Here is a 26,005-nt window from a genome sequence, read left to right on the forward strand (position 1 = left end):
GAGATGAATGAGCTTGGCAACTCCTTCCCCACTAAATTCTGCCACTTGCGTCCTCAACACAGCGTTTTGGCGACGATGCGCAGCTGCGGAAAGGAGTGACCGGCTGGTTGAGGACACAAGCGGCAGAGTTTGGTGGGGAAGGAGTTGCCAAGCTCATTCATGGCGATGATAAGTGCCTAGATTCGAATGGCGACTATGTTGAGAAGTGGTATTTGGGTGTGGCTTTCAACTGCATATGGTAAATGTTTTCTCCTATACTTTTTGAGGGTGTAAGCGGCAGAGTTTTGTGGGGAAGGAGTTGCCAAGCTCATTCATTGCTATGATAAGTGCCTAGATTTGAATGGCGACTATGTTGAGAAGTGGTATTTGGGTGTGGCTTTCAACTGCATATGGTAAATGTTTTCTCCTATACTTTTTGAGGATGCAAGCGGCAGAGTTTTGTGGGGAAGGCGTTGCCAAGCTAATTCATTGCTATGATAAGTGCCTAGATTTGAATGGCGACTATGTTGAGAAGTGGTATTTGGGTGTGGCTTTCAACTACATATGGTAAATGTTTTCTCCTATACTTTTTGAGGATGTAAGCGGCAGAGTTTTGTGGGGAAGGAGTTGCCAAGCTCATTCATTGCTATGATAAGTGCCTAGATTTGAATGGCGACTATGTTGAGAAGTGGTATTTGGGTGTGGCTTTCAACTGCATATGGCAAATGTTTCCTCCTAGACTTTTTGAGGACGCAAGCAGCAGAGTTTTGTGGGGAAGGAGTTGCCAAGCTCATTCATTGCTATGATAAGTGCCTAGATTTGAATGGCGACTATGTTGAGAAGTGGTATTTGGGTGTGGCTTTCAACTGCATATGGCAAATGTTTTCTCCTAGACTTTGTTCATTTTTAATTCCAAAACGTAATCTACTTTCTGGATAACCCTCGTATCATGCCATGTCTGATTTTCTCTTAATCCAAGCAGAAATACAACACATTCTCCTGCACAGATCCATATGAGTTTCCCACACCTAAATGGTTCAGTTTTGTCCCAATAAATACAGCAAATAAATAAATAAATTCAGCCTCCAGAAACTACCCGGAGAAGCTGACTTAACGGAGAAGGAGTTCCAACGGTGAGCACTGGATGGCACTCCAGCCTCATCCCTCTACTCCCAGGACTGTATTTATTTTTCAAAATCCTCCCGCATTCAAAGGCATTGTGAATACTGTATTTCTCCAAGTCCAAGACACACTTTCTCCCCATATTACCATCTCGAAAAACTGGCCTGCATTTTAGAATCGAGAGTGCAGAGGAGGAGGTCATAAACATGCTATACAATCTGAATTTCTGGAGGAAAATCAGCAAAAATTTAGGAAAGGAGGTTGGCCGGGGTTGCGGGAAGCTGTAGTCCACAGTGTAGATGATGATGATGATGACTATTATTATTACGTATTATTATTATTATTATTATTATTATTATTATTATTGACACAACGACATTGTATGACACAGCAAACAAGATAGACATGCTGGATTTCGTTTCACAAAACCACAAGTCAAACACTTCCCAAGTGTCTAGGACTGTGTGATATATTATTATTATTATTATTATTATTATTATTATTATTATTATTATTATTATTATATTATGACACAGCAAACAAGATAGATATGCTGGATTTCGTTTCACAAAATCACAAGTCGAACACTTCCCAAGTGTCTAGGACTGTGTGATGTATTTTCGGATGATGCGTGCAGATCCCAGTAGGGTGGCCTTTTGCAGTTGGCAGATCGTAATTTTGTCAATGTCTATTGTTTCCAAATGCCGGCTGAGATCTTTTGGCACGGCACCCAGTGTGCCCATCACCACCGGGACCACCTGTACTGGTTTCTGCCAGAGTCTTTGCAGTTCAATCTTGAGGTCCTGATAGCGGTTGAGTTTTTCCTGTTGTTTTTCGTCAATGCGACTGTCACCTGGGATGGCGACATCAATGATCCAAACCTTTTTCTTTTCCACAACTGTGATGTCTGGTGTGTTGTGTTCCAGAACTTTGTCAGTCTGGATTCGGAAGTCCCACAGTATCTTTGCGTGCTCATTTTCCAAGACTTTTGCAGGTTTGTGATCCCACCAGTTCTTTGCTACTGGAAGGTGGTACTTGAGGCATAAGTTCCAATGAATCATTTGGGTCACATAGTTGTGCCTCTGTTTGTAGTCTGTCTGTGCGATTTTCTTACAGCAGCTGAGGATATGATCAATGGTTTCGTCGGTTTCCTTGCACAGTCTGCATTTTGGGTCATCAGCTAATTTTTCGATCTTGGCCTGAATTGCCTTTGTCCTGATGTCTTGCTCCTGGGCTGCAAGGATCAGGCCTTCTGTCTCCTTCTTCAGGGTCCCATTCGTGAGCCAGAGCCAGGTCTTCTCCTTATCAGCTTTTCCTTCAATTTTGTCAAGGAACTTTCCATGCAATGTTTTGTTGTGCCAGCGGTCAGCTCTAGTTTGTAGTGTGGCTTTCTTATACTGGTTTTTTGTCTGCTGTACTTTGAGGAGTTTCTGATTATTATTATTATTATTATTATTATTATTATTATTATTATTATTATTATTATTATGCCATGTCTCCATGCTGTGCAGTCCTGGGAGTTATAGTTTCCCAAGGTCCATACCCTTCTCTGGGTGCATCTGCACTGAAGAATACATGCAGTAGGGACCCATTTAAAATGCCATTATTATTATTATTATTATTATTATTATTATTATTATTATTATTATGCCACATCCTTCTCTGGGTGCATCTGCACTAGGGAATGAATGTAGTAGGGACCCATTATTATTATTATTATTATTATTATTATTATTATTGTTGTTATCATTTATTATAATGCCATGTCTCCATGCCGTGCAGTCCTGGGAGTCATAGTTTCCCAAGGTCCATACCCTTCTCTGGGTGCATCTGCACTGGAGAATACATGCAGTAGGGACCCATTTAAAATGCCATTATTATTATTATTATTATTATTATTATTATTATTATTATTATTATGCCATATCCTTCTCTGTTTGCATCTGCACTAGGGAATGAATGTAGTAGGGACCCATTATTATTATTATTATTATTATTATTATTATTATTATTATTATTATTATTATCATTTATTATAATGCCATGTCTCCATGCCGTGCAGTCCTGGGAGTCATAGTTTCCCAAGGTCCATACCCTTCTCTGGGTGCATCTGCACTGGAGAATACATGCAGTAGGGACCCATTTAAAATGCCATTATTATTATTATTATTATTATTATTATTATTATTATTATTATTATTATTATGCCATGTCTCCATGCCGTGCAGTCCTGGGAGTCATAGTTTCCCAAGGCCTTCTCTGGGTGCATCTACACCAGTGGTTGTCAACGTCATACTGAGTACAACTGATAGTATGATGAAGGTAGGGAAATCATCCTTTTCATTTTAACATGGAGTCTGACTGAACCTTGGTTCAATGTGATGAAGTCCTTACTCTACAAAAACTGATGCTACTAACTTCAGACCTGCAGAAGGCTTTTCGGTCCCTGTGGAAAGTGTTGCTTTGTTTCATTCTTCCGTTGTTGTGTCTTTGTGCAAAGTGAATCAATTGTGGGTTCTCCTCCGCTCTCACTCATCCCTTAATAGGAGGAGAAACCCTGCTGCCGGCCCATATTAAGAGCCCCGCAGGAGAGCTTTCACGGCTCTTCCTTAATAAGCCTGTTCTCCTACCTGTGCTCGCACCGAGCCTATAATCGACAATCGCGGTTCAATAGACGTCATGCCAAAGCGTTTGTGTTTCTCTCAGCCTCTCCGAGAGGCACCTTAATTGGGGTTTAGGGGACGAGGAATGCCGAAATAAATGAATTAGCCCTTTAAAAAAGATGATTAATCGTCTCCGCATTTCATACACCACCAGCCAAGAGAAGTCTTTCTTTCTTCTCTCCGTTCCCCTGTTGCTCAAATATGAGGGTTGAATGAAACCCTGCGCAGACGGGGAAGCCTTAGCATTGAACAGTTGTGTTGTTAAAGTGTGAAGTATGGAACCATGCGCAGATGGGGAAGCCTTAGCATTGAACAGTTGTGTTGTTAAAGTGTGAAGTATGGAACCCTGCGCAGACGGGGAAGCCTTAGCATTGAACGGTTGTGTTGTTAAAGTGCGAAGTAGGGAACCCTGCGCAGATGGGGAAGCCTTAGCATTGAACAGTTGTGTTGTTAAAGTGTGAAGTATGGAACCCTGCGCAGACGGGGAAGCCTTAGCATTGAACGGTTGTGTTGTTAAAGTGCGAAGTATGGAACCCTGCGCAGACGGGGAAGCCTTAGCATTGAACAGTTGTGTTGTTAAAGTGTGAAGTATGGAACCCTGCGCAGATGGGGAAGCCTTAGCATTGAACGGTTGTGTTGTTAAAGTGCAAAGTATGGAACCCTGCGCAGACGGGGAAGCCTTAGCATTGAACGGTTGTGTTGTTAAAGTGCGAAGTAGGGAACCCTGCGCAGATGGGGAAGCCTTAGCATTGAATGGTTGTGTTGTTAAAGTGTGAAGTATGGAACCCTGCGCAGACGGGGAAGCCTTAGCATTGAACGGTTGTGTTGTTAAAGTGCAAAGTATGGAACCCTGCGCAGACGGGGAAGCCTTAGCATTGAACAGTTGTGTTGTTAAAGTGTGAAGTATGGAACCCTGTGCAGACGGGGAAGCCTTAGCATTGAACAGTTGTGTTGTTAAAGTGTGAAGTATGGAACCCTGTGCAGACGGGGAAGCCTTAGCATTGAACGGTTGTGTTGTTAAAGTGCAAAGTATGGAACCCTGCACAGACGGGGAAGCCTTAGCATTGAATGGTTGTGTTGTTAAAGTACGAAGTATGGAACCCTGCGCTGATGGTTGGTTAATGTGACTTAAGCAACGTGCAGTCATTGGAGATTCCCAAAGGAGATTCATCAGAGATTGCACGCTGTTTATGGCGATTGTGTTGATGTGAGTCCTGTGCGTCGTTGGGCGAGTAAGTTTAAAGATGTTGAGGTAGGAACATCTGAAGAGTTGGACGTCAGCAACCACCGAGTTTCACAAGTAAAAGGTTCACTCAGAGAGAAATTTCAAGCATAATCGGCATTTCACAAGAACACATGGGTCACATTATTGCTTTGCTCGGCTATCGGAAAATCTGTGCGTGATGGGTACTGCGAGACGCTGGTTGCGGAAACTGAGTGTCGACTTCTTCCATGACAGCTTTTGAAAACTTGACAGAAATGTATTCAATTGTCTGGTGATGATGTGGAAAAGTGAATCATCTCCGCATTTCATACACTGCCATCCAAGAGAAGTCTTTCTTTCGTCTTTCCGTTCCTCAAATACAAGGGAATCCAGTTTTGGTCTCTTTCCTCATTCAAGTGCATCTCTCACTTTTCTCACCCTTCTACCTTCCCATCCGCATTCTCTTCCCTCTCTTTTTTGCATTCTGTTATTGTTCTCCGAACCAGCGCTTAGCCAAGGCTGTGATCTTCCGGATTTTCAGCCCCTGTAAGTCGGTATTGTTTCCTTCTTTGCTTTCATGGCCTAAGGTTTCTTATTTCACACTAGGAAGATAACAAAAAAGGGTGATTTGTTTGCTTCAATCCTGGTGTGTGTATGTGTGTGTGTTTGGGGGAAAATTGATAGGATATAGCATTAGGTCAGTGTTCTGAAAAGTCGGAGACGCATGAAAAGAATACATGGATTCTTGGGAGCTGGGCTCAGAAGAGCTCAGAATTCAATGTTATCTGGACAAGAATAGTGGAAGAAAAATATTTTCAGTGCCCGTGTTCTTCCTGGAGCTTCATAGCAAAGGAAGGCATCATCCAAGAAAAGGAGAAGGCAGTCTTCTTGGCCAAACCGCATCGCCCCAAAGCCGCCTCTTCAAAAGTCATTTGTCTTTTTCGGTTCTCCATACAATTTTCTGATCTCAGGCTCTGAGCCAAGTTTCTGGGTATTCTCTGGGAGACAAAGGTGCAAATTCTCTCGTTTTGAGGAGTTTGGCTCTGTGCAAATCTACCGCTCAGCTAGGATTCGGTTCATTTCCATTTACTTACCATAATAATAATAATAATAATAATAATAATAATAATAATAATAATAATAAATACTGCTGGCATTATAAATTGGACACAGGCGGAACTGGACAACTTAGACAGAAAAACTAGAAAACTCATGACCATTCATCATTCACTGCACCCTCGCAGAAGTATTCCAGAAGTATTCTCTCCTGACGTTTCGCCCACATCTATGGCAGGCATCCTCAGAGGTTGTGAGGAATATATATCCATGTTCCAGAAGTATTCTCTCCTGACGTTTCGCCCACATCTATGGCAGGCATCCTCAGAGGTTGTGAGGAATATATCTCCATATTCCAGAAGTATTCTCTCCTGACGTTTCGCCCACATCTATGGCAGGCATCCTCAGAGGTTGTGAGGAATATATCTCCATATTCCAGAAGTATTCTCTCCTGACGTTTCACCCACATCTATGGCAGGCATCCTCAGAGGTTGTGAGGAATATATCTCCATGTTCCAGAAGTATTCTCTCCTGACGTTTCGCCCACATCTATGGCAGGCATCCTCAGAGGTTGTGAGGTTATCAATGAGCCAAAACACATAAGTAGGACTATCCCTGCCAGAGTTGTCAAAGAGAGGCAGAAGGCAAAGATGGGAGTTGACGGAGCCCATTGATCCCTGCCATGCTTGTTTCTCAGCTCCCGTTTCTCCCTCTTTTTGAAGCCACCCCGCTCCCCTTTCCTCTCCTTGGCTGCAGCTCCACAAGCCGGGACCTGTTCCTTAGGCGCCGGACAGGATCCGGCGTGATGTCAGGGAAAGGTAAGATCACCCCACCCAAGATTGTGGCTGTCTTGGAACAACACAGCGAGGGAGGGAGTCCATGTACCTCTCCAACTAGACTGTACTTCCTGGTCCTTTCTGTAATGCGGAACAAGGACTTTGCCAGGCTGTGGTTGGGTAGAAAAGTCCCCGCAAATGTTTCTTTCAGTCCTCAAATGTCTAGCATTGCAAAGAGAGGTAAAGGTAAAGGTTTCCCCTGACGTTAAGTCCAGTCATGTCCGATTCTATGGGTTGGTGCTCATCTCCATTTCTAAGCTGAAGAGCCGGCGTTGTCCGTAGACACCTCCTAGGTCATGTGGCCATTGGCATGACTGCATGGAGTGCCGTTACCTTCCCGCCGGAGCAGTACCTATTGATCTACTCACATTTGCATGTAACTGCTCTGATCAGGGGGAGGGAGGAGGAGGAGAAGCAGCAGTCAGGAGGCTTGCTATTGTGTCTTTTGTGGGTAGTCAGCCTCTCCCCTCCCGACATCCCTGTTGCCTCAGCACTATAAGAGGGTTTCACGAGACCAGTTGCCCTCCTTGCAACGGTGTAGTAACGGTGAGGCTGTAGATCAACTTATTTGGCCTACCGCCCCCTTTCCAGAAAAAAATGACTCAGCGCCCCCTGGAAAGGGGGCGTGGCTTAGAGGGGGTGGGCGTGGCTCCTGCTCAAGTGGGCAGGGCTGAGCCTCTCCCCTAGTCCAAGACGCAGGGCTGCGAGGGGGAGGTGGGCGGGGCCACAAATGGGTTGCCAGGACTGGGATGGGCGGAGTTATGAGCTCTGAGGCAGGGCTGAGCTTCTATCCCTGTCCTGGACACAGGGGGCGGGGCTAGAGGAAGGGGCGGGCCTTTCCCAAGTGCCTGACAGGACTGAACCTCTATACCCCACCCCGTGTTCTAACAAGTGCCTCAGGGAAGGTATACAGAGGCTCCTGGGAAGAGGCCCCGCCCCTAAGTCCTAAAAGGCCACACAGGAGAGGTATAGATTCTCGGCCCTGTCTCGGGCTCTTGGGAAGAGGACCCTCCCCTAGCCCCGCCCTTTAGTCCTAAAAGGCCTCTCAGGAGAGGTAGAGAGGCTCAGCCCTGTCTCAGGCTCTTGGAAGGAGGCCCCGCCCCCTTCCCTAGCTCCACCCTCTGTGTCCCAACAAGAGCCTCAGGAGAGGTATAGATTCTCAGCGCTGTCTCAGGATTTTGGGCAGAGGACCCTCCCCTAGCCCCGCCCTTTAGTCCTAAAAGGCCTCTCAGGAGAGGTAGAGAGGCTCAGCCCTGTCTCAGGCTCTTGGAAGGAGGCCCCGCCCCCTTCCCTAGCTCCACCCTCTGTGTCCCAAGAAGAGTCTCAGGAGAGGTATACATTCTCAGCCCTGTCTCGGGATCTTGGGAAGAAGCCACGCCCACTCCTCTAGCTCCGCCCCCTGTGTGTCCTAACAGGTGCCTCAGGGGCTCAGCCCTGTCTCCAGCACTTGGGAAGAGGCCCCACCCCTCCCGTGGCCCCGCCCCCGTGTCCTAATAGGTGACATCACCGCCCCCCTGGATCTCTGCAGTGCCCACCAGGGGGCGGTAGCACCCACTTTGGGAATCACTGATCTATGCTTTCCTACACAAGGCTCATGGAGAATGAAAACACAGCTGCATAGTGTGGATCTGGATGCCAATTTCCCACTTTCCAGGATGCCATCCAGGCCAGCAAATGTCCCTCAATATGGCCAGATGTCCACCTCTAGTTTGGACAACTTCCCAGACAGAAGTAACCTTCCATTGGGGACCACTGGTGGTCCACGGACCACAGGTTGGGAACCACTGGTGTAGATCAACCCACATTTTAGTGGAGGTTAACTTTTGCTCTCTTTTGAAAGACGTCTCATCTCTCCTTGTCCCTTCTCTTATGCAACTTGTGGTGCTTTTTATGGCCAATTTAAATTGCTTACCCTGCTTTGGGCATTTTCCATTTGTTTTTATTATTGTTGTTATTATTCTTTTAAAAAAAATAAAACAGCACGAACGGCTACAGATTGGAAAAAGGCAAAAGGTAAGGATGATTGTTTCCTCCTTCGGCCTTGAGTCCGTCTTTTATGAGGATGACGGCCGGGCTTTTTGTAACCAAGTTCCTTGAAAACAAAAGCAGAAAAGAGAGGAAGGGTGGGAGGAAGGAGAGGAAAAATATGAAACATGACAACAACAGCTAGTCAAGGGGAATGCCAGCAACAGGAGCTGCTCTTTCTTGGCCGTGCTTTTCAGACGTCCTTCGTTTTCACTATGGCAGTACATTCCCTGCACGTCAATGCCGATGACCTTGCAGCTCGAGCCAGAAAAGGCTGTGGTGTTAGACACTTCCTGTGTCCTCACTTCCCATGTCTATCTCTTGTAGAGATCCCACTCTCTCGCTTTCTCCTGCCGTGTTTGTCTAACCCCACTTTCCAGAGCCTTTCCCACAGACTGCTGGGGTTAATCATTAGACATGTCCAAAAAATCATTTTGAATTGTATATCGGAATTATTTTGGATTGTTCTCGCTTTTTGATACGCATTTCGAGACATTGTCTCACAACGCAACCAGCAATGTAATTCAAACCATTGTTGGCCCATTCTCTAATTGTCTCTTAATGTTTCGTTAATTTTTTCCCCCCATAACATTTTTTAAAATATATTTTAAAAAATATTTTTTTTAAAAAAAATTGTTTCTGCAACCTACCTTGAATGGGAGCTTAGCGCAGCCTAACATGGCTGCCGCTCCCCGGCCAATCAGAAGCTTCCACAATGGACGCAAAGGTGGGGGCTAACGTCCTCTGCGTCCACATGGAAGATTGCCATGAAAGCCCGGTGTGTAGAGATTGCGCATGCGCGTCCGCCATTTTAGAAACATTTAGAATCATTACGAATTTTCGGAAATATCCGAAATTTTTGGGTGAAAAATTTGGAAATACTTTCTATATCGAAGCGCCAGCGCCTCCTACTTTAGAAACGAGAATTGAAACATTTTTTTCATCGATTGGACATGCCTATTAATCATGAATTAAAGGTGGGCATGTGGTTCAAGACAGGTTTGGAAAAAGAATGAAATCGCTCCCTAATTGAGAGCGATCCCCCCTCCGAGTGTTTGCGGAACCTCTCCCCTGATTTGCTCCAAAACAATGGGTTTCGTATTTGTCCCTGGAGACTCGGAGTCTGCAGAGTATATCACACGATGCCATCAAAATACTGCTCTCCAACTTAAAAGCCCCATAGCTGTGGACTCCTAGGATTTGTAGTTTTGGGAGAGGGGCCGGGCTGTGGCGCAGCTGGCTAGTAACCAGCTGCTATAAATCACTACTGACCAAGAGGTCATGAGTTCGAAGCCCGGGTCGGGTTAAGCCTCTGACCATTAATAGCCCCGGCTTGCTGTTGACCTATGCAGCCCCGAAAGACAGTTGCACCTGTCAATTAGGGAAATTTAGGGACGCTTTATGCAGGAGGCTAATTTACAACACCATAAAACTGCCAGCAAAACACGAGGAAAGGAATGAGGAAGTACAGCCACTTCTGGACGGTGAAGCAACAGCTCCCCCTGTGGACGGAATCGTGAAGCTGGAAAAATGTTAAAAATGCCTCTGAGTCTGTCAAATGTATGTTGTTTGTCTGTTGGCATTGAATGTTTGCCATATATGTGTTCATTGTAATCCGCCCTGAGTCTCCTTCGGGGTGAGAAGGGCGGAATATAAATACTGTAAATAAATAAAATAAATAAATTTTAAAATTCTCACTAAACTACAAAGACACCAAGGCGCCCTCACTTTCAGGCGCCACATGAAACGTGGGAAATTGGGACTCCATTGCTATACGCAGAGGCGGTTCAACTGCCAGGCCAACTAGGCACTTGCCATGTTCTCGATGGGCGCAGTTGAGGTGCTCCCGGGTTCGCATGATGTGTGAATGTTGCAATGCTTTTTTTTTTGAGCTATTGGTTTGGGGGGGGTGCCAAAATTTGGGCGGGGGGGGGGGGTGCCACAATTCTCTTTGCCTACTCTTTAAAATCATCTAGGGGCGGCTCTGGCTATACGCCGCAATACCCTGTTTCCCCTAAAATAAGACACCCCCAGAAAATAAGACCTAGTAGAGGTTTTGCTGAATTGCTAAATATAAGGCCTCCCCCGAAAGTAAGACCTAGCAAAGTTTTTGTTTGTAGGCATCCCCGCCGAACAGAACATCAGAGCATGCAGGATTAGTAAATGTACGTATCATAGAGTGTTGTACATGGAAATAACAGTAGTAACAAGAAATTCTTGATAGGATTCGCAGTTTGTCTGGTTATGCTGGTTTGTGATGACAACTACTGTACAGTATGTAATGTTCATTTTTTTTGTTCAACAATAAATGTGAATTCTTCTTCATGGAAAAATAAGACAGCCCCTGAAAATAAGACCTAGCACATCTTTGAGAGCAAAAAATAATATAAGACACTGTCTTATTTTCGGGGAAACACGGTATGTTGTTGTTGACCTCCTTGAGCTGAAATGCTTTGGAATCCATATTAGACACCTGATCAAAAAGTTCCATTCAGCACAATACTGTTTAAGGAAACACACAGCTTAAAGGGTTTTATTATTTAAAAAAGAATCCAATCGAAGCCTGAGTGGGAAAAAAATCATATTTTTATTTGAATTGCATACGTTAAAAGGGAGCAGCTTTTAAGAGCGGGAAATACCACGTGAGCAAGACATGCCTGCAATTGGCAAACAAGTCCGTGTGAGTCCATAACCTCTTACCACCTTATCAGGGCTTTTATGCCTTTACGAAGCCGATCCGGGAGTTATAACGGTGTACTTTGAACCAACCAACTGTAAAAAGTACATTGATGACACGCAAATGGCACCCGGAGAAAGTGGGCCCTTCCCTGGCCCAACCCTATCCAGCTAAAGCAGCGAGAGACACGTTCTCCTCTCTCTTTCAAAGCGAAGACATTGCCAATGCGATCGACGGCATTACCAGACAGTATTAGACGGGGATAGCTAAGATCTAACTTTGTCTGGTAAGACAGCGATCAGCAGGCGTTGGGAATTGTCATCCATATCAGCTGCAGGTGGAAGAAACAAGGACTCAATGTTTCGACATGCTGGGAAGACTGGCATCTCTCACCCTCTTTCTATCGGTACCAAATCTATATATATAAAAGGGTAATGGAATCACGGCACCGGACAAAACAACTAAACTAAACGCCCCACAACCTTGAAAATTGACAGCACAACCTCTCATCCACACCTCTACGTTCAAACAACAAAAAGAAAAGAAAATTTTAAGTCCTAGCCACAGCAACGCGTGGCCAGGCACAGCTAGTCTATATATATAAAAGGGTAATGGAATCACGGCACCGGACAAAACAACTAAACTAAACGCCCCACAACCTTGAAAATTGACAGCACAACCTCTCATCCACACCTCTACGTTCATACAACAAAAATAAAAGAAAAATTTAAGTCCTAGCCACAACAACGGGTAGCCAGGCATAGCTATCTATATATATAAAAGGGTAATGGAATCACGGCACCGGACAAAACAACTAAACTAAACGCCCCACAACCTTGAAAATTGACAGTACAACCTCTCATCCATGCCTCTACGTTCATACAACAAAAAGAAAAGTAAAATTAAGTCCTAGCCACAGCAACGCGTGGCCGGGCACAGCTAGTCTATATATATAAAAGGGTAATGGAATCATGGCACCGGACAAAACAACTAAACTAAATGCCCCACAACCTTGAAAATTGACAGCACAACCTCTCATCCACGCCTCTACGTTCATACAACAAAAAGAAAAGTAAAATTAAGTCCTAGCCACAGCAACGCGTGGCCGGGCACAGCTAGTGTCTGCTAATTTGGACAATTCTATTCCATATCTTTCCTTTAAGACAGTGGTTCCCAACCTTTTTTTTTTTACCATTCTCCAACATTAGTACCAAAAGGGTTACGAATCAGTTTTTGGTCGACTTTAGATTCAATTTGGTTATTTGGGGTGTTGATTCAGAAAACTGCATTGGATAGAACACATCAGCTCTAGTTTCTGATACAGAACATATACCGTCCTGTGGTCGCCATCTGCTCGCCCAACAAAAACCATATTTAATAATCTAGAGCTGATGTGGTTTATTCAATGCAATGTTATGAATCAGCACTCCAAATAACCCCAAGAAGAAGCCTAAAAATGAAGACACCAAGGCGCCACATGGAACGGCTCCGCTCAGGGGGAGAGAGGAGGAGTAGGAGAAGCGGCAGTCAGGAGGCTTGTTGTTTTGTAGGTAGTCAGCCTACTCTTCCCGACATCCCCGTTGCCTCGGCACTATAAGAAAGTTTTGCGAGACTAGTTGCTCTTGCTGCAACAGTGTAGTAACGGTGAGGCCGCGGACCATATTTTAGTTCTTGGGGACCACTGGTGGTTCGGGAACCACTGCTTTAAGATGATCATGTATGCTTTCCTACACAAGGCTCATGGAGAATGGAAACTAGTCTATCACAGCTGCATGGTATGGATCTGGATGTAAATTTCCTACTTCCTTGGATGTCATGTAGGCCGGCAAAAATGTCCCTCAAAATGGCCAGATGTCCACCTCTAGTTTGGACAACTTCCCAGACAGAAGTAACCTTCCCTTGGATATCATTTCCTGGCCTGTCCTGCTTCTGAGCTTTCCAAGAGACATCTGGTAGAGCTCTCTTGGGATTCCCATGCTGTGGAATCCTGGGAGTTGGAATTTGGGGAGAGACTACTACAGACCTTGCAAAAATGACAACTCCCAATGATTCCATAGGATTGAGTCATGGTGTCAAACTGCATCAATTCAACAGTGCAGATGTATCCGAAGAAGCAAGATAGGCTATAGATCTGATCCAACACAGCTCTTCTCATGTTCTTAGTTTTAGTGACTAGGTTGCAAAGAGTTTTCTGGGCTGTCTGGCCATGTTCCAGAAGAATTCTCTCTTGATGTTTCACCCACATCTATGGCAGGCATCCTCAGAGGTTGTGAGGTCTGTTGGGAACTAGGCAAGCCCAGAAAACTCACAGCAACCTAGTGATTCCGGCCATGAAAGCCTTCGACAACAAAAGGAAGGTGACTAGTCTCCAGCAAATGGCACACAACGTCCAGCCAACTCTCTCCACAAAGCAGAGTTGCTTTTACCTCACAACCTCTGAGGATGCCTGCCATAGATGTGGGCGAAACGTCAGGAGAGAATACTTCTGGAACATGGACGTATATTCCTCACAACCTCTGAGGATGCCTGCCATAGATGTGGGTGAAACGTCAGGAGAGAATACTTCTGGAACATGGACATATATTCCTCACAACCTCTGAGGATGCCTGCCACAGATGTGGGCGAAACGTCAGGAGAGAATACTTCTGGAACATGGACATATATTCCTCACAACCTCTGAGGATGCCTGCCATAGATGTGGGCGAAACGTCAGGAGAGAATACTTCTGGAACATGGATATATATTCCTCACAACCTCTGAGGATGCCTGCCATAGATGTGGGCGAAACATCAGGAGAGAATACTTCTGGAACATGGCCATACAGCCCGGAAAACATGTAACAACCCTGTGATCCCGGCCATGAAAGCCTTCGACAACACAGTTGCTTTTTATAATTGTGCTATTGTGGTCCTGTTCCTGGTGGTTTCAATCATCTGTTTTGTCAGTTTGCATAGAATTGCTACTTGACCATCTACCGCCATTGTTGTTGTACATATTTATAGGCTTTGCCTGCTTTCTCGACAAAGTCCGATTGTTCAAAACCTATTAGAAGTCAATTTGCAGGGTCACTCCACAATCCTCACCATTTCCGCAACTACTCCCCAAGAGTTAATCAGTAACAAAGAGGCTAAACGTCAAGCCCACCTCTCGCTCACCCATCTCCTGGAGCTATATAGCTTTTGCTGGAGCAATAAATCGAGGAGGGAAGAGGGGGGGAGAGCCAGCCGTCCATCAACAGCGGGCCCTCAAGTCCAGACAGAAAAATCGCTTTTCCGTTCCAAGCCACTGTTCTTCCTGAAAGCCTCACCAAACTGATGGGACCAATGGCATACTCACCAAAATTTCACAGACAACAAGGCGCCCCTGCGTCCAACTCTAGATGATTAAATATGGTTTTCTGTGGATGAGCAGATGGCGACTACTGGATGGCATATGTTCTGGATCAGAAACAAATGAGTGGCCAGGATTGAGGTGGGCAGAGTTACGAGCTCTGAGACAGGGCTGAGCATCTATCCCTGTCCTGCGGCACCTGCCAGGACATAGGGGGCGGGGCCTCTTCCCAAGTGCCTGATGGGGCTGAACCTTTATACCCTGCCCCCGTGTTCTAAAAAGCGCCTCAGAGGAGGTATAGAGGCTCAGCCCTGTCTCCCACTCTTTGGAAGAGGCCCCGCCCCCGCCCCTAGCTCTGCCCTTTAGTCCTAAAAGGCCTCTAAGGAGAAGTATAGAGGCTCAGCCCTGTCTCAGGCTCTTGGAAGGAGGCCCCGCCCACACCCCTAGCCCCATCCTTTAGTCCTAAAAGGCCTCTCAGGAGAGGTATAGAGGCTCAGCCCTGTCTCAGGCTCTTGGAAGGAGGCCCCGCCCCCACCCCTAGCCCCGCCCTTTAGTCCTAAAAGGCCTCTTAGGAGAAATATAGAGGCTCAGCCCTATCTCAGGCTCTTGGAAGGAGGCCCCGCCCCCACCCCTAGCCCCGCCCTTTAGTCCTAAAAGGCTTCTCAGGAGAGGTATAGAGGCTCAGCCCTGACTCAGGCTCTTGGAAGGAGGCCCCGCCCCCACCCCTAGCCCCGCCCTTTAGTCCTAAAAGGCTTCTCAGGAGAGGTATAGAGGCTCAGCCCTGTCTCAGGCTCTTGGAAGGAGGCCCCGCCCCCACCCCTAGCCCCGCCCTTTAGTCCTAAAAGGCTTCTCAGGAGAGGTATAGAGGCTCAGCCCTGACTCAGGCTCTTGGAAGGAGGCCCCGCCCCCACCCCAGCCCCACCCTTTAGTCCTAAAAGGCCTCTTAGGAGAAATATAGAGGCTCAGCCCTGTCTCAGGCTCTTGGAAGGAGGCCCCGCCCCCACCCCTAGCTCTGCCCTCTGTGTCCCAACAAGCGCCTCAGGAGAGGTATAGAAGATTCTCAGCTCTGTCTCCGGCACTTGGGAAGACGCCACGCCCCTCCTCTGGCCCCATGTCCTAATAGGTGCCATCACCGCCCCCCTGGATTGCTCCAGCGCCCACCAGGGAGGTGGTAGCGCCCACTTTGGGAATCACTGGATTACAGCTTGTAATGTGCTCTTCTCTTACCCCTTTGGAGCAAAAATGGGTTATTATTTAGTCGCTGAGCTCCCAAACGTTTCTCAGCCTCTTGGTGTTCTGCTTGGAGACACCTGAGTGACTCGCCGTGCCGCAATGCGTCTTGCAGCCCAGTGAGCCGCCCGAGGTCACACCCAATTAGGCCCCTCCAGGAACCGGGCTCTGCTTGGCAGCTCCACCCCACAATAATCACAAAGATAACATTCCTGCACCTGAACATTGAAACTCCCGAATGGCTCCTGGATCAGCACACCCTTGGCCACAACCTTAGATAAACTGTCCCCTCGCTTGCCTTGGGAGCGACCTTTCCCCGGCGTCCTCCTTTCCCTGAAGAATGATTTATTTGAGAACTTGCAAAGAGTCAATAGATTTCTTTACACCACACCCAGGCTTCGTTGGGAGAGCTTGTTCTGGCAAGCAGGGCAGCAACGGAGGGGCCTTTTTTGGGAAGCAAAGGCATTTCAACACTCCAACCGGCCATGGCAAACCAATCAAGGTCTCCCAAATTAATCAGATCCTGGGTCACATTCATATAACATTTCTCTATATCAGCGGTTCCCAACCTGTGGTCCGTGGACCACCAGTAGTCCCCAAGAACTAAAATATGGGAGGGGAGAGGCTGACTATCCACAACATGCCTCCTGACTGCTGCTTCTCCTCCTCCTCCCTCCCCGAGTGGAACTGGTCCATGTGGCGCCTTGATGTCTTTGTTTTTAGCCCTGTTCCTGGGGTTATCTGGGGTGCTGATTCAGAAAATTGCATTGGATAGACCACATCAGCTCTAGATTATTAAATATGGTTTTCTGTGGGCGAGTAGATGGCGACTACTGGATGGCATATGCTCTGTATCAGAACTAGAGCTGATGTGGTCTATCCAATGCAGCTTTCTTGGTGTCTTCATTTAGGGGTTATTTGGGGTACTGATCAGAAAATTGCATTGGATAGACCAGATCAGCTATAGATTATTAAATATGATTTTCTGTAGCCGAGTAGATGGCGACTACTGGATGACATGTGTTCTGTATCAGAACTAGAGCTGATGTGGTCTATCCAATGCAGCTTTCTTGGTGTCTTCATTTAGGGGTTATTTGGGGTGCTGATCAGAAAATTGCATTGGATAGACTACATCAGCTCTAGATTATTAAATATGGTTTTCTGTGGCCGAGTAGATGGCGACTACTGGATGACATGTGTTCTGTATTAGAAACTAGATTCTGATTCTGTTCCACGTCCTTCCTTTAAGATGATCATGTCTGTTTTCCTACACAAGGCTCATGGAGAATGGAAACTAGACCATCACAGTTGCATGGTATGGATCTGGATGCCAATTTCCCACCTCCAGGTCCTTCAACTAGATCCTTCTCCAGCATCTTTCATTTAAGACTGAAGAGAACCACCAAGGCCAAAGGGTGTCTTCAACTAGACCCTCCTCCAGGATCTTCAACTAGATCATCCTCCAGCACCATTCAGTTGAGACTGAAGAGAACAACCAAGGCCAATAGGTATCTTCAACTAGACCCTCCTCCACGATCTTCAACTAGATCTTCCCCCAGCACTTTTCAGTTAAGACTAAAGAGAACAACAAAGGCAATAGGTGTCTTCAACTAGACCCTCCTCCAGGATCTTCAACTAGACCTTCCTCCAGCACTTTTCAGTTAAGACTGAAGAGAACAACCAAGGCCAATAGGTGTCTTCAACTAGGCCCACCTCCAGGACCTTCAACTAGACCTTCCTCTAGTATCTTTTAGTTTAGACTGAAGAGAACAACCAAGGCCAATAGGTATCTTCAAGTAGACCCTCCTCCAGGACCTTCAACTAGATCCTTCTCCAGCATCTTTCAGTTAAGACTGAAGAGAACAACCAAGGCCAAGAGGTGTCTTCAACTAGACCCACCTCCAGGACCTTCAACTAGACCTTCCTCCAGTATCTTTTAGTTTAGACTGAAGCGAACAACCAAGGCCAAAAGGTGTCTTCAACTAGACCCTCCTCCAGGACCTTCAACTAGATCCATCTCCAGCATCTTTTAGTTTAGACTGAAGAGAACAACCAAGGCCAAAAGGTGTCTTCAACTAGACCCTCCTCCAGGACCTTCAACTAGATCCATCTCCAGCATCTTTTAGTTTAGACTGAAGAGAACAACCAAGGCCAAAAGGTGTCTTCAACTAGACCCTCCTCCAGGACCTTCAACTAGATCATCCTCCAGCACCATTCAGTTGAGACTGAAGAGAACAACGAAGGCCAAAAGGTGTCTTCAAGTAGACCCTCTTCCAGAACCTTCCAGGCCCAAGCCTCCAACCCAACCTAGCACCCTTCGGAGATGTCATCACTTTCATTCTGGAAATCTGAAGTCTTCTGTTGACTGTAGAAGTTCGGCTCACCCTTTGAACATCGTTACCAGACAGTGTTAGAATCAGAGCACACAATCCAGCACTGTCTAGTAAGATGTCCACAGAGGACCATCATCGTAGTAGCTGTCGGTGGATCCAAAGTCCATGAAGGTCCTTGTGTTTCTCTTGCGGAAAGTCCATTCTGTGTGGAAATCTCTGGCCTACCTCATAATCTTTAACTTGGAGATAACTGTTTTTGGAGAAGAATCAAAACCCAAAGACTCTCAGGAAACAAAGGTCTGGCTGCATCTCACAAAGACAGATGAAAGGGAGGAGGAAGGAAAGGAAGGGGGTCAGGATATTCTCTTTCTTTTGGTGTTTCTTTCTGGTTTAGCACCTGCCAGGTGTGGAGGAACACCTGTCATCAGGGTGAAAATATCTAACGGCAATAACACCCTTGCAAAGATATCCCTGTAAATCATTATTTACAGTCTCTTTTAATCACCAAGGCCCGGAGGATGGCTTGCGCACTTCCGTTTTGCCTTGGGGGTGTATTGCTCGGGTGTGTGTTTTAGTGGGAAGGTCTGTCCAGAAGTTGCACGATTTATCCGAGTCAGTTCTAACCAACATTTTGAACATATAAATATTCAACTAGTATATCCTGAAATTTGGCCGGGGAAGAAGTTTGGAGGTAGGTGTTGATAGTGGCCAGTAGACATGTCCAAAAAATCGTTTTGAATTGTATATCGGAATTATTTCAGATTGTTCTCGCTTTTTGATACGCATTCCGAGACATTGTCTCACAGCGCAACCAGCAATGTAATTTGAACCATTATTGGCCCATTCTCTAATTGTCTCTTAATGTTTCGTTAATTTTTTTCCCCCCATAACATTTTTTAAAATATATTTAAAAAATATTTTTAAAAAATTGTTTCTGCAACCTACCTTGAATGGGAGCTTAGCGCAGCCTAACATGGCTGCCGCTCCCCGGCCAATCAGAAGCTTCCACGATGGACGCAAAGATGGGGGCTAACGTCCTCTGCGTCCACATGGAAGATTGCCATACAAGCCCGGTGTGTAGCGATTGCGCATGCGCATCCGCCATTTTAGAAACATTTAGAATCATTACGAATTTTCGGAAATATCCGAAATTTTTGGGTGAAAAAATCGGAAATACTTTCTATATCGAAGCGCCAGCACTCCCTACTTTAGAAACGAGAATTGAAACATTTTTTTCATCGATCGGACATGCCTAGTGGCCAGAGAGCTCCATTATTTGTGCAGTTTGTGAAAATGGCTCCACAAGACAAGGAGGTGGCCACTTGTTTACATGGCTTAAAACAGTGGTGGACTTCCAGGCATTTTGGAAGCTCCTGAGAAATGGACAAGCTGGTCAGGGCTTCTGGAAGTTGGAGTCCCAAACACATGGAGAGTCAAAATTCGACCAATTCAAGAAGAATAGGGGAAGAAGGGAGAGGATCTAAACTGGATCTTAGCACTCATAGCTAAATAGAACTTCCAAACCTGAAGAAGGAAGCTCCAAAGTCCAGGTAGAACCTGGCCAATCCTGAGTGTGAACCATGCGTGATGATAACCTCTGCATTCAGTTGTCAGAAAAGAAGCTTCTGATGGGATTTGTTAAGCACTAAGATGTGAAGAAGGAAATCCAAGGATTTTCTCCACAATGAGAATCACGGTCTTGTTAGGGTGGTGGACAATGAGTCTTGGGGCTCAGAACCCAACCAGAAGGTTTTCAGGTCTCAATCAATGGGTCAAAGGTTCTAAGTAAGGGTCTCGAAAGGCCCAGCCAATCACTTTGAGGTTCTAACAGAAGGTCCAACCAATAAGTCTTGAGCACTAACAAAAGGCCTACTCAATGAGTTGAACTCTCATCACAAGGTCCAACTAATGGTTGGGGTGTCCATGTAGGAAAACAAACATTGCCAAACCCGAGTTGTACTTTTGGTTGATTAACAACCACAATTAAATCATTATTTCATTCATACTAATCCTTTGGTTTCTGCATTCTCTGACAACGTTTCATGCTGGGCGTGAGAAGGCCACAATCATCATTACCAGGCAGTATTAGAAAGACAGAAAACATCCAATGCTGCCCAGTAAGATGGCAATGACCTCCCAAGATGGTTTGAGCAAGAAACCATGTACCTCATTGGCCAAAAAAAGTCACTGAACAAAGAGTGAGGATAGCATTGAAAACATAACGTAGGAAAGTCCACAAACTTAATGTCTCTATCTACAAAATTGGAACCATAGAGCATTTGACTATTGGGCAGAATACAACTAGACAAAATAACTAAGTCAGTTATCAGCTTGTATTCTACTTTCCACAACAGTTACATAGGTTTCACTATTCCACAAATGAAATCTGGGACACATATGAGAGTCAAGACAGCAAAAATTATGAATACGGAAGAACACAAATGCTAAATGTCTCAGCATACTAGGTTCTGCCCGTTCCCCTCCTTTCCTAAGGATTTTGCACTCTGAACTAAGTTGAAGTTGAAGGTCAAGAGGAAACATGGATGGAGGAGAGAGAAATGGGAGAAGTTGAGAGATGACATGAAAACCACCACCAAGTACTTGAAGGGATCCCATGGGGAAGATGGAGCAAGCTTTGTTTCTGCTACTCCACAGAATATAAAAACAGATTCACGTTACAAGGACAAAGATTCTTTCAAGCATAAAAAAGAACAGCCGTGGATGGTGGTGGACTCTCCTTTGGAGATGTTTAAACTGGGGTTGGATGACTACTTCTCAGAAGAGTTGATGGCCTATGTAGACCCTTTCAACTCTGTAATTCCCTTAGAGACCCTAGAACAGTGGTTTCCAACATTTTTTGACCAGGGACCACTTGATCATGGACAACTTGGACCAGGGACCACTTGACTAGGGACCACTTTGCCCAGGGACCACTTTGACCCGGAACCACTTTGATCAGGGACCACTTGACTAGGGACCACTTGACCAGGGACCATTGGGCAGGGATCACTTGACTAGGGACCAGTTTTACCAGGGACCACTTGGACCAGGGACCACTTGGACCTGGGACCACTTGGATCAGGGACCACTTGGACCAGGGACCACTTCATCAGGGACCACTTGGACCAGGGACCACTCAACCAGGGACCACTTGACCAGGGACTACTTGGACCAGGGACGACTTCATCAGGGACCACTTGGACCAGGGACCACTCAACCAGGGACCACTTGACCAGGGACCACTTGGACCAGGGACCACTTGGACCAGGGACCACTTTGACCAGGGACCACTCTCCAACATGAATATCAAAAGGATGATGAATCAGTTTTTGGTCAACTTTAGATTCGGTTTGGTTATTTGGGATGCTGATTCAGAAAATTGCATTGGATAGACTACATCAGCTCTAGTTTCTGATACCGAACATATGCCATCCAGTAGTCACATCTGTTTGTATGCATTTTATCCTGTTTTATAGTGATTTTTGGGCTTGGCCTCATGTTAGCCGCCCCGAGTCCCTGCGGCTAATATGATAGAGGCAGGGTATAAAAATAAAATTATTATTATTATTATTTGCCCACAGAAAACCATATTTAATAATCTAGAGCTGATGTAGTCTACCCAATACAATTTTCTGAATCAGCACCCCAAATAAGTCCTAAAAACGAAGACACCAAGAATTTTTTTTTGGTTGAACTGTGTTATTATCCATAGTAGTTACAGTGAGGCCACGGACCATGTTCTAGTTCTTGTGGACCACTGGTGGTCCACAGACCACAGGTTGGGAACCACAATACTAGAGCTGATGTAGTCTACCCAATACAATTTTCTCAATCAGCACCCCAAATAACACCTGAACAGTCCTAAAAACGAAGAAAATTTTTTTTTGGTTGAACTGTGTTATTATCCATAGTAGTAACAGTGAGGCCACGGACCATGTTCTAGTTCTTGGGGACCACTAGTGGTCCACAGACCACAGGTTGGGAACCACAATACTAGAGCTGATGTAGTCTACCCAATACAATTTTCTCAATCAGCACCCCAAATAACACCTGAACAGTCCTAAAAACGAAGAATTTTTTTTTGGTTGAACTGTGTTATTATCCATAGTAGTAACAGTGAGGCCACGGACCATGTTCTAGTTCTTGTGGACCACTGGTGGTCCACAGACCACAGGTTGGGAACCACAATCTGATACAAACCAGTTCCCTAAACTCTAATTCCTTCCTTCAACTACGAAATGTGTTTTGAAGATCTGGTAGGAAATACATTTCTCAGATTTAGTGCCTGACCCTTTGCAAAAAAAAAAAAAAATGACATTTCATACTGAAATACCATGAATCTCAGTAAATGGCTCCAGCTACTGGAAAGAAACACAACCTGATTAGTGGCGGTAATAAATCCATGTTTATAATGAGGAGCTACATTTTTTCGGAGAGCCAGAACAAACTTGGGCTGAAGTGCTGATAATTTTGAAAACTGTGTGTATGTGTGTGGATTCTATATAAGCAAACCGTTGCCTCTTTTACTGGCGGAACAATTAGATTTCAGCTGTGCAGCAAGTGGAAAAGATTCTCAGCCAGCCTACGCCTGACACAAAATTGCAACGGCAGCCTTTGACACCGGGAATCACAAACGACACAGTTAGACATGTTGAAATGCATTTTTGGGGGGGAGCCTAGAAATGTATTTTCGAGTTCAAATGAGTGCAATATCTGAGGATGTTACATTCCAACCCACACATTAATCAGGGAAGGATGTGATCTGCTCAGTTCGAGTTCAGAACGTCTGCGCTTCTCAAAGATTTCTAAAAGTTCCCAGGATTCCAAATTCATATAAATGTAATGTGCGTTTTTCTCACGGAGTAAACAACAAAACCACCGAACCAAATCACACCAAATTTGGCCACAAAAAGATATAGTCATCCAATCTATGTCTTTCAGTTAAAAAAAAAAAAGAGGATGAGGAAGGGCCATTCTCCCCCTGGCTGCCCGTCAGAAGGGTAGCGCCCCCTTTAGGCCCGCCCCCTTTGTGTCATAGCAACCTCCTCAGCCACAATGGCGCCGGGGAGAGGCAGGATTCACTTAGGCCTCTTCTACACTGCTTATAAAATCTGTATTATTTAGATTTGCTATGACACAAAGGGGGGCTACCCTTCTGACAGGCAGCCAGGGGGAGAATGACCCTTCCTCATCAGATTTGGATTATACAGCAGTGTAGACTCAAGGCCCTTCCACACATCTATATAACCCAGAATGCCAATGTATATTCACAACCTTTAGGAAATAACATATACTAACTACCACCAATTCCTCAATACTTTATTTCCCATACCACCACACTTCGCCACAGCAACGCGTGGCCGGGCACAGCTAGTATGTATGTGTGTGTGTGTGTGTATATATATATATATATATAAATAAAAAATAAAAGTCAGTGTTTGTATGTATGTATGTTTGTATGTGGGTATGCGAGTATGTGCCAGCTTTCTGATTGGCTGCCACTTCCGCAGGCCACTGTGACCGCCAGGAAGCACAGACCTGGACCAAACTTGCCACACTTAACCCCCATTATCCATTTTATGTCCTGGTGCCGTTGGGGATGATGGACCATGGATGATGGGATTTGCAGTACTTTCAATCGCTTCGCCTCCCACAGACCACTGTGACGTTCACCAGTGAGGGAACTGGACCAAACTTGGCACACAGAACCCTTGCAACCCACTTTATGTCCTGGGGCAGGATGGACCAAGGATGATGGGATTTACAGTAGCTTCACTCACTTCTTGAGACCACAGCAACTGCCACAAATGACAGAGCTGAACCAAACTTGGCACACATATCCCAAATGACAATCTTTACACACTGCAGCACTTTGGGGGAGGATGCACAAAGGATTATGGGATTTGCAGTATTTTCAAACACTTTGTCTCCAACAGACCACAGTTACTCTATCCAATGATGCATCAGGACCAAACTTGGTACACATATCTCCCATGTCCCACTTTACGACCTCCTGCGGTTTGGGGGACAATGGACCAAGAATGATGGGATTTACAGTACCCTCACTCACTTCCTGAGACCACGTCAACCCACAGCAATGACTGATCAAGACCAAATTTGACACATAGAGTCCCCATGACCTACTTTATATCCTGGCGGTGTTTGGAGGGGGATGACCCATGGATGATGGGACTTGTATATGGGAGTTGTAGTTCCCTACATCAACTGAACCCAACTGAGACTGGATCTAGACTAAACTTTGAACACAGGCAAACAATGCCTTTCTCAAATGACTCAGGCACCGCCGGGTCCCCAAGCTTATATATATATATACTAGCTGTGCCCGGCCACGCGTTGCTTTGGCGAAGTATGGTGGTATGGGAAATAAAATATTGAGGAATTGGTGGTACTTAAGGTAAAGGGTAAAGGTTTTCCCCTGACATTAAGTCCATTATAAATGGGTTATATAGCTGTGTGGAAGGGCCTTGAGTCTACACTGCCATATAATCCAGTTAAAATCAGATAATCTGTATTTTATAGGCAGTGTGGAAGAGGCCTAAGTGAGGCCTAACTCTGCCTGTCCCCTGGGCTGAGTGGGTTGCTAGGAGACCAAGTGGGCGGAGCTTAGCCTTCTAAATGGCAGCAATTGGACAAAAACAATTATAAATTAGGACTTTATTTTTCTTTTTTTGTTGTTGAATGAACGTAGAGGCATGGGTAAGGGGTTGTGCTGCCAAGTTTAGTGTTTCGAGGGTGTGTAGTTTTGTTGTTTTGTCCTAGGCTGAAATTTCATTACCCTTTTATATATATAGATATATATATAACTAGCTATGCCCGGCCACGCTTTGCTGTGGCGTTGTCTGGTGGTGTTGGTGAGAACTTGTTGAGGTAGTGGTGGTATTGAATGTCTGTTGTATGGCTGTCCTTATGTTTAGTATGCATTTGGTTGTTTGTGTACTGTGAAAGTGGTGAGGATAGAGGGGGGTCTATGTCCCTGTGTACTATTGTATAGTATTTATATGTTGTCCATGTGTTGTGAATGCTTGCATTGTGTCCTGCTGCATAGTAGAAAGGGTTGGGCTGGATGGCCCTTAGGGGTCTCTCCAAACTCTTGTGCCTGTCCCCTGGGCTGAGTGTGTTGCTAGGAGACCAAGTGGGTGGAACTTAGCTTTGTAACTGGCAGCAATTGGATAAAAACAATTATTCCTCTCCCTCTAATTAGGACTTTATTTTTCTTTTCTTTTTGTTGTATCAACCTAGAGCTGTGGATGATGGGTTGTGTTGTCAAATTTCGAGGTTGGGGGGCCTGTAGTTTTGTTGTTTTGTCCGCTGCCCTGATGCCATCACTCTTTTATATATATAGATACACACACAAGCTTGGGTACCTGGCATTAGCCCGGGTTACTTGAGTAAATATGATAACTGAGTTGGTGCCAGGACATGATGTGGAGAATGAGGAACATCAGCATTCCCTAGAAAGGGAATATTCAGAGAGGCAATTTGACTCGACAAGCAAGTAGTTAATTCATCTAGCAAAGCGACTATTCTAC

General features: G+C 45.4%; 1 protein-coding gene and 3 non-coding genes across 9 annotated transcripts in view; all 4 read right to left on the minus strand.

Moving 5' to 3' along the window:
* ttll10 (tubulin tyrosine ligase like 10) overlaps window positions 1-26,005 on the minus strand; it is a 210,345-nt gene that overhangs the window by 53,931 nt on the left and 130,409 nt on the right. The window lies entirely within an intron of this gene.
* Window positions 11,779-11,878, minus strand: mir429 (microRNA mir-429). The gene is given in 1 exon segment (NR_129970.1): window positions 11,779-11,878. It is a non-coding gene; the product is annotated as a microRNA mir-429 (primary transcript).
* Window positions 18,502-18,594, minus strand: mir200a (microRNA mir-200a). The gene has a single exon (NR_129908.1). It is a non-coding gene; the product is annotated as a microRNA mir-200a (primary transcript).
* mir200b (microRNA mir-200b) lies at window positions 20,504-20,603 on the minus strand. The gene has a single exon (NR_129909.1). It is a non-coding gene; the product is annotated as a microRNA mir-200b (primary transcript).

The sequence above is a fragment of the Anolis carolinensis genome, unplaced genomic scaffold (genome assembly GCF_035594765.1).
Source record: "Anolis carolinensis isolate JA03-04 unplaced genomic scaffold, rAnoCar3.1.pri scaffold_15, whole genome shotgun sequence".
In the NCBI taxonomy this organism is placed as follows: domain Eukaryota; kingdom Metazoa; phylum Chordata; class Lepidosauria; order Squamata; family Dactyloidae; genus Anolis; species Anolis carolinensis.